Source organism: Fukomys damarensis, unplaced genomic scaffold (genome assembly GCF_012274545.1).
Source record: "Fukomys damarensis isolate Sample0158 unplaced genomic scaffold, DMR_v1.0_HiC HiC_scaffold_39, whole genome shotgun sequence".
Classification (NCBI taxonomy): domain Eukaryota; kingdom Metazoa; phylum Chordata; class Mammalia; order Rodentia; family Bathyergidae; genus Fukomys; species Fukomys damarensis.
In genome coordinates this window covers 78,931,308-78,940,006 of record NW_022900951.1, presented here as the reverse complement: position 1 = coordinate 78,940,006, position 8,699 = coordinate 78,931,308, and the positions used below count along the sequence as shown (strand labels likewise).

Genomic DNA, 8,699 nt, shown 5'->3' with positions numbered 1-8,699 from the left:
TTCAAGGTTGGCTGGCACCAAGAGAGAAACTGCATAGGAGGAGGGCGTAACAGAACAAAGATACTTAGTTCATGGTGGCTGTGAATTATGGCCAGAGAACAGTGCCAGAGAGGAGTGAGTACGTGATCCCACATCATGTCCAAGGTGACATCTCCATGACCCACCCAGACACAACTGGAAGTATGCTCTACTAATCTTCTAGGCATTTTTTAATCCAATGAAGTTGACATGTCAGGATTAATAGTCACAAAATGTGTACTTAAAATCCCAGGAAAATATAAAATTAATGCTGCACATAGTAGGAGAGAGCACCTTATCACCTCTCTTTATTACAGTGCAAAACAATACTGTTCACTGTCACTACCAAGCTATCATTAGGTCTCTTATGTCTCTAACTCCAGTATCTTTCTCAAAGACAAGGCCTGGTTCTTATCGTCTCTGAGACTCAGTTTCCATGATTCACATAAGGACAACAATCCTCCTTAAGAGTTGATCAACTATGGCATGTCACCATGTATTTGCAAAGACCAAGGTTTATCCATTTGCTAGAGAGATACACGAGGAATGCAGGAGTCCCTTGGGGGATTAACCCAGGATGCAGTTTGCCAAGAGCACATAGGACTTTGAAGTCATAGTTAGAAATGTAATCTGTGTCTATGTGGTTGGAATCTTAAATGCCAGCTGGGACAGAGTTTGTAGTTCCCTTGGTAGGCAGTGGATTGCTTCTGAGGGTACTGATATGATATCAGAGCCAGCTTCAGAGAAATTGCTCTGGGCAACTGTGGAAAGGATGTTTAATCAAACTTTTGAGACCAAGGAGTCTCTGAAACCAAAGAATTTTGAGCTGTTACATATGCTAACTAAAAGGTGAAGGACAAAGTATCTAAGATAACCAGCAGTTGGGCCAGACAGCAGTTGGAAAAATGGCCACCAGACCTAAGGGCCAGAGTGCTCCATAATAAAATTTTGGAGAGAGAAAACACAAATTACATTAGACCTACTTTGGCTGTAGATAGAGAACTGGGCAACGTGAAGTGGGCAAAGTCCTGCAACAGAAGATTAATCCGTAAAGAGAAGTTTTTGCTGCTTCTTGGTTTACAGGCTCCAAGAGCAGAATGCATCGTGGCCTTGGTGGGTAATCTTCAGCATACAGGAAAAGAATGTAGACCAGCTTTTGTTTATTTGACGATTTAGCTTAAAGACGGCCTTCTCATTACTTTCCTCGCTCTGTTCTTGGGTCTTTAACTGATTTCAGGACATCTCAGATTCTTCTCTTTATCAATAGGCAAGCGGCAATAAGGGTTGGAAAGCCATTATAAAGGGGCTTGGGACACTAGAACCATAGGCTATCTTCAGAGAGCCCTCACTACTGTACACTGTGGACAGGTTAGGGGGAAGGGAGGGAGAAATGCATGTAAACCTGAATAGATATCCTGTATAGTCTTTCAATATAAAACAATTAAAACACTGTAGTTGGGGATGTAGCTCAATGGTAAAGTGCTGGTCTAGTATATGCAAGGCCCTGGGTTGGAGCGCCAGCACTACACAAAAATAAAAACACTTTATCATCGTATGTATACTGTTTCAAACGCAACTTTTAAAATACCATTCTGTCCCAGCCAGGCCTCCCAGGTCCCTAACGCAGGATTCTGGCGAGTCAGCTATCTGTCCCTCGGCACGGGGAAACTCAAGGGACGGGGGAGGAGCTTCGCGCGGAGGCGAACTGCCACACTACGTGCTTTTCCGCTTGTGATCGCGGCGCGTAGCCCGCAGCGGGGGCGGTGCTGGAACGCGGAGGGGCGGAGGGAACCCCGGTGGCTGCGGTTCCGCGAAATGGCGGAGACGGCGGCCAACGCCCGCTGGCTGCTCACTTCTAAAACGGAGAACCTGAGTGCCTCCTGAGGGCTAGCCAGCAGCTTCCTAGAGATGGCTGTGAGGCTGTGGGGTCAGCCAGGCCAGCTTCACTACCTACGAGATCAGGGTCAAGACAAACCTTCCAATTTTCAAACTGAAAGAATCTCCTGTCAAAAGAAGATAACGTGAGCGTTTTTGCGTCTATTTCCTTTCTGAGGAGATGATGGAATATTTGACATTTTTATTGAGGAAGGAAACAGGGCTGGAGCAGTTTATAAACAAGATCACTGGTCATCCTCTGCCATATATGAATCTTGTCTTCATATGTTTTTACAGCATGAAATAGTGGATACAAGCTATACTCCATCGAAAATAAGAAATGCATGGGCCGGGGGATTTAGCTCAGTGATTCTGGCGCCTGTCTCTCGAGGGCAAGGTCCGGAGTTTGATCCCTGGTACCCAAAAAAATAAATAAATAAATAAAATAAAACAAGACATGCATGATATTTGTCAAGAGGAGAGAAAAATGTGACAATGATTCAGATGCAGTAAAGACATTCTAACTACACGTTCTAACTACCCTTTAGTATACCGCTCAGAAATTGGTATAACAAGCTTTCATAGACTGACACTCACATGCTTAGTATGACAAGTTAATTTGCTTTAGTGAAAATCTCTCATTCCAGTCTTTCTTTATAAATGATTCTTCCTTGCTGTTTTAATACGGTACATACCATAGCCTCAGAAACCTTCTCATATAATCCGCAGTTTCCTAACTGCAGAGACTTGGTGTCACTTGCACAGTTTTTTGTATCATGTTGCTTCTTCAATCTGATGAGCTAGAATACTCACCTGTTAATGCGCAATGTCCCTTGATCTAACTTATATGTATGAGCACTACACCATTCATTTTCATTGCCGCACACATTAAGATACACATGTGTGCAGAATATTTTTTCCTTCTGGCCTGTAATATCCTTCACGTGGAAGACTAACGAGGGAATTTTTATATTCTATATTCAAAATCAAATTTATATACTAAGATCATTTGTCTGAAAATCTAAGCTGTTTGCAGGTAAAAATGAAAATGAATTTCTAATATGCAAAAATACCATTGTGTTTGTTCTTTAAAATGTATAAACGTTTTCATTGAACGGAGGAGATGAAGACAGATGCCACCTGGTGATCAGAATTAAGACAATAGTTCTAAAAATCTAAGGATAGAGGATTTTCAAGGAGAGAAGGGAGTAAGGGAGGAGCTTGTTCCCCTGGCATCAGTCAGATCTTTTGGGGATTTACCAACCACTGACAGCAGTCCTGTAAATACAGTATTTTCTCTGGTCTCTAAACCCTAACATTAAATATCCACCCCCTGTCTGACAGATCTGAACAGAAAGATGCACGTGTGTGTTCATTATTTGGGATAAAGAACTTTGAGGCATAGATATGTTTGTAGATAATTTATATATCAAGAAAAACATTTATATAAAATATATAAAAATACACCAAGTCTTCAAAATTATAATTATAAAATATATTCTCCTGTAATTTGCCTCTTTCACTGAATATTATGTCTGGTTTTCACTGGTATTTTAATGTTCACTGAGTACAAATATTGCTCTTTAAGTGATTTTCTGTTATCACCGACTCACGTATCTATTGGTTAGTTAGTCCAGCTAACGTATTACAGACATGAATCCTACATAGTGTGCAGATGTTCTACTTTTCACATAACTCATACCCATATTTTCTGCCATATGTAGTATTGTAAATTTTTCAATAATATTGTAATTAAAATTATATGCTCTTCAATTTAAAATTAGTATAAAATAAAGTCTGTTTTTGAAACAAATCATGGCAGTGCATACCTGCAATTCCAACACTCTAGGAGGCTGAGACAGGAAGACCACAATGAACAGGAAGCCCAGTCTAGGTAACTTAGTGTTATGGTTTATATCTAAAATCTCCCCCAAAGCCTCATGCGCTCCCAGGTGGGGCTTGGGAGTAACTGGGTCATGGGTGTATGGTAACTGGATTAGTCCACTGATTGGATTAGCATGGCTCTAGGTGCTCCTGGGTGGATTTACTGGACAGAAGACCCACCCTGGGTATGAATGGCACCAGTCAATAGGCTTGTAACCTGAACAGTAAAAAGGAAAAGAGAGGCTCACTGCTGCTGCCTTTTTGTTGCCTGTTCTGCCATGTTCTCCTCTGCCAAGTCACCCTGCCTTGGAGTCAGCTGACTATGGACTGAAACCTCTACAAACTGTGAGCTAAAATAAACCTTTCTGCCTTCAACTTATGTATATCAGGTATTTTGTTGAAGTAACAAAGAAGTAACTAAGATACTCTGTGATTTAGCTAGAACTTGTCTCAAAAAATTTTTAAAAGGGCTGGGGATGTAGCTCAGGGCAAAGACCTTGGGTTCAATCCTAAATAATACCACTTAAAAAATAAATCATACCCATTAGGAAGCTTTTATTTACAAAAATGTATTAATAAAATATGGGTGGGGATGTGGAGAAACTGGAACCCTTGTGCTTTGCTGGTCAGAATGTAAAATGGTAGGAGCCTCTGTGAAAACAGTATGGCAGTTCCACAAACAATGAAGTATAGAATTATATGATCCAACAATTCTACCTCTGGTTATATACACCAAAAAATGAAAGCAGAGACTCAAACAGGTACTTTTACACTCATGTTCATAGTAACATTATTCACAATAGCCAAATGGTGGAAATAACCCAAATGTCCATAGATTGGGGAATGGATGAACAAAATATGATATATCCACACCATGGAATATTATTCAGCCTTGAAAAGAAATGAAAGTCTGTTAGTTGTTATAGTAGGGGTGAACTTAGAAATTATTATACAAAGTGAAAGAAGCTAGACACCAAAAGACAAATATATATTGTATGAATCCACTATTCTTGGGTATATTGAGTAGTGGAGTTCATATAAACAGAAAGTAGAATGGGGTTGGAGGAGGGGAAAAACAAAATTATCATTTAATAGATATAGAATTTCACTTATGCTAAATGAAAATTCTGAAATTGGGTAGTGGTCTATGGCCATACCACCCTGAACATGCCCAATCTGATCTGAAAATGGATAGTGGTGATAGTTGCACAACAATGTGAATGTACTTTTTTTTTCTGGTACTGGGTTTGGAACCCAGGGCATTGCACAAGCTAGGCAAGTGTTCTACCACTGAGCTACATCCTCAGCCCAGTGTGAATGTACTTAATGCCACTGAACTGTACACATGAAAAATAATTAAAATGGTAAATTTTATGGTATTTATATTTTATATTTTATAACTTTGTTACAACACAAATTGAGCAACTCTCTGGGAAGCATCATATGTCAACCTCCCAAGGAGGTTAGAGCATTAAGAGAAACTTGTGCCCTCAAAACACAAAAAGAAAAGCTTTACAATAATTCAAACTTAAACTACTATACTCTCCTAACTCCTAACCGCATTCAGGGATGAGGATTACACAAGTACAGGAAGATAGAAGATGGTCTTAGAGGCTGCCCACTCTGTCTGCTCCTCTGTTTATTGACTACTGGGAATGCATCATATATTATATGAATTCGCCACATATAATTTGTACATATTTGCTGTGATCATCTCAGTCAGGCTTTAATGCTTTTTTGCCATATATGTTGTTTTCAATTTTTAAAACAATAATCGTAATTTTAAAAGTAATATTGATCACTATTTTGAAAAAATTAAGTAATTCTCTCGCCAGCATCAATCACCCAGGGAAATTAAAATACTCAGAGTCCCAGCTTTCAGACACACATGGGAAAGCTTTAGAATAATTCCAGGTTTCGCTATTTAACAGGATTCACAAGCGAGTTTCCCTGGTTTACTTTTCCTCTTATCTGCCTATATCTTTATCTGACTACAGATTTAATAATAAGTAAACTGAATAGCTGTTAAAATGAAGGGAGATCTTGGGATCCAGGATCATAATCCCTCATCCCTAGGGTTTCCAAGATGAGAGATATGATAAAAATCACCAGTACCTCCAGTCCTTTATTCATCCTGCTTCTTTATCCCATCAATATCCCCAAATCCTATCCTTGTGGCAGTGAATTTGAAGCATGGGACTCCCCCTCCTCCCTCAGCCATCTCGTGAATAAACTCTTTTGCAAAACTCCCTTCAGTGATTGGCATATTATGTAGTGGGAAAAATAGGCCTGGACTAGTATAACAGTGGAAGGAATAATAGAAAATTCTGTGCAGATAGTACCTGACAATACTTCTGTGTTAAGATAAATTACTTTTGGTGCTGAAGAAAAGTAAAAAGTCTTTTTATGATTTGCTCTTTTTTAAAAATAAGTGGTAGTGTGCTTTATCTTCTAGATGACTCCAAGAGAAAACATAATGAGAAAATCTTCAAGGACTTTCTGGCACACAACAGGACTTCAACAAATGTAAGTAATGGCTGCTTTCTCTCACACCTAAAGACATAATTTTGACATAAATTGCATGGAACATAGGTATCATAGACAGCTTTTGAAAATATAAGCCAGAAATAAAACACACACATTTGCAGTGTATTAAGCTTTAGTATTGTCTGCATTGCAGGATAAATCTTGAGAGAAGAAAATACTCCCACTACTATTTTTTTACTTCCAGGAATTTAATTGACTCTGTTAGGTTAGTTCTGGTTTAACATTAGAAAGGAATCATTCCTGCCTGAGCATCTGTCTAGAAGTTTATCAGTTCCCAGTTAGGGCAGTAGTCTGTCAAAGCAGTCATAACAAGTCAGTCTCCAGGCTAATGTAAACATTGCTATCATGTACAGAATACTGTCTGGAACAGATAAGCTACTCAGTATATGGAAATGAATGAGTAAATGTCCTTGGGCTCAGTCTGGATGATTACCAGTCTCCTTGTGTAGGAGGCTATAATCACAACTTCTGATAAAAGGGCCATTAAAGGTTCCAAGCACTTTAGCATATCAGTCCCTGTTCTGCGTTTGGTATACATTAATGAGAAAAACAAAACTCCTTGCCTTCAATGCAACTAGGATCCAGGGTCTTAGAATAAACAGGAGGAAACAGACAAACAATGAAATACCACATACACTATAATGCCAAGTAGTGATATGAGTATGAACATGGATACGTGGTTTAGCAGATAAAATTATTATTCCATCAATGGTTTAAAGCAATGGTTGATGTCAATTTGGGTATATTGAATGTACAAGATAAGTATAGAGCATCATGTACATAGCAGAGATGCTATCAGAGATTACTGGGGTGGAGATGGAGACTAAAGAATATTCAAGTCATGACAAAAGGACACAAGAAGCTAGGTGTGGTGGTGTGATAGTGTGGTAGTGCTGTAATTGTAATCCTAGCATTCTGGGAGGCTGAGGCAAGAAAAGAATTGAAGATTTGAGCCCAACCTGGGCAATTTAACAATACCCTCTCTCTCTCAAAAAAAGAGAAAAGCTGAGCAGGTTTCTACTGGCCAAAGATAGTACTTGAGCATGAAAAAAAGACCATAATATATCCAAGCATGTTGTGTTTTTAAAACTGTTAAGCCAGGACTCAAGAAATTATGGAAACAATTCAGATATGAACAATATTCAACCTTATTCATAAGAACATGAATTAAAATTAAATTGTTATGTGATTTCTCGCTTAACAGACTGGCAAAATTTAAAGGTTCGACCACACAGTCTTTTGATGAGCCTATGAGGAAACATTCTCATACTTTGACGGTAGGAATGGAAAGCAACATCACTGCATTAGAGGAGAAATGGTCAGTATCCAGCACAATTACCCTGTCACTCAGCCATCTCACTTCTTGGAATCCATGCCAAAGAAACACTGGAGAAAAATGCATTATGACACATATACTGGTGTATTTATTGCAACTCGATATGTACTAGCAGAATGGTAAAACCTAAACTAAATATTCCTCAACAGGACTAGTTAAATCAACTGCAATATATCCACTAGATAAAGTATTATGAAGCTATAAAAATGAAGAATATATACTCTGTATACTACTTTGATGTGATCTCCTGCCAGACTGGTAGGTGAAAAAAGCCAAGTGGAGAAAAGTATGTGAAGAATGCTACCATTTGTTTATTAAAGGGAAGAAGGAATTTTTTTGTTGTTGTTGGTTTTTTTTGGTACTGGGGATTGAACTCAGGCCCTTGTGTTTGTAAGGCAGATGCCAGAACCACTGAGCTAAATCCCCAGCCCTAAGGAATGTTGAATACATAGATTATTGATAGATAATTTTTAAAATCTGGTCCATCTAATTCTTACACCATGGATCCCATTAACCTAGACTGTAGGGTTGCCAGCGGCCTGATAGCCTAACTCTGTGAATACCTATAAACCCAGAGCCCACCTTTCCACTCTGGTGCCCAAGACTTTTATGAAGAAAGTTAATTCAGCTCAGAAGCCGTAAAGAGCCAAGAGATCTGTAGATTTCAGGTCAAACCTGCTCCTGCAAAAGTTGAAACTAAGCCAAAAACAAAACTCAACAGGAAAAAAAGATAAACCTCTAGGAAAAGAAATACAAACAAGGAAAAGGGGGAGCTAAATGAAAACCTACTGCAGTGGCTAAGCAAGGCAGTAAAGATTGCAGCAAAGGAACTAAACAGGATAGCCTCCTCTTTGAAGCATCCCAATGAAAAATCCAAGTTTGACTGGCATAATTATACCAGGTTTTATTGATTGTCCCAGAACTTCCCTCCACAATGTGAAAGAATGTCTTTTATCAACTATTCCAACAGCTAAAGGAACATATTTTTAAGAAGGAAGAAATTTCTCCTCATTTTATTTTTCAAAATGTATTTAGATAA

The 8,699-nt window shown here is 38.8% G+C and overlaps 1 long non-coding RNA gene across 1 annotated transcript; it reads left to right on the top strand.

Moving 5' to 3' along the window:
• Positions 1–1,844: 1,844 nt before the first annotated feature.
• Positions 1,845–7,983, top strand: LOC117284751. Its single transcript, XR_004515862.1, has 3 exons — positions 1,845–2,039; positions 6,233–6,303; positions 7,529–7,983. It is a non-coding gene; the product is annotated as an uncharacterized LOC117284751 (long non-coding RNA).
• The last annotated feature ends 716 nt before the right edge of the window (positions 7,984–8,699 follow it).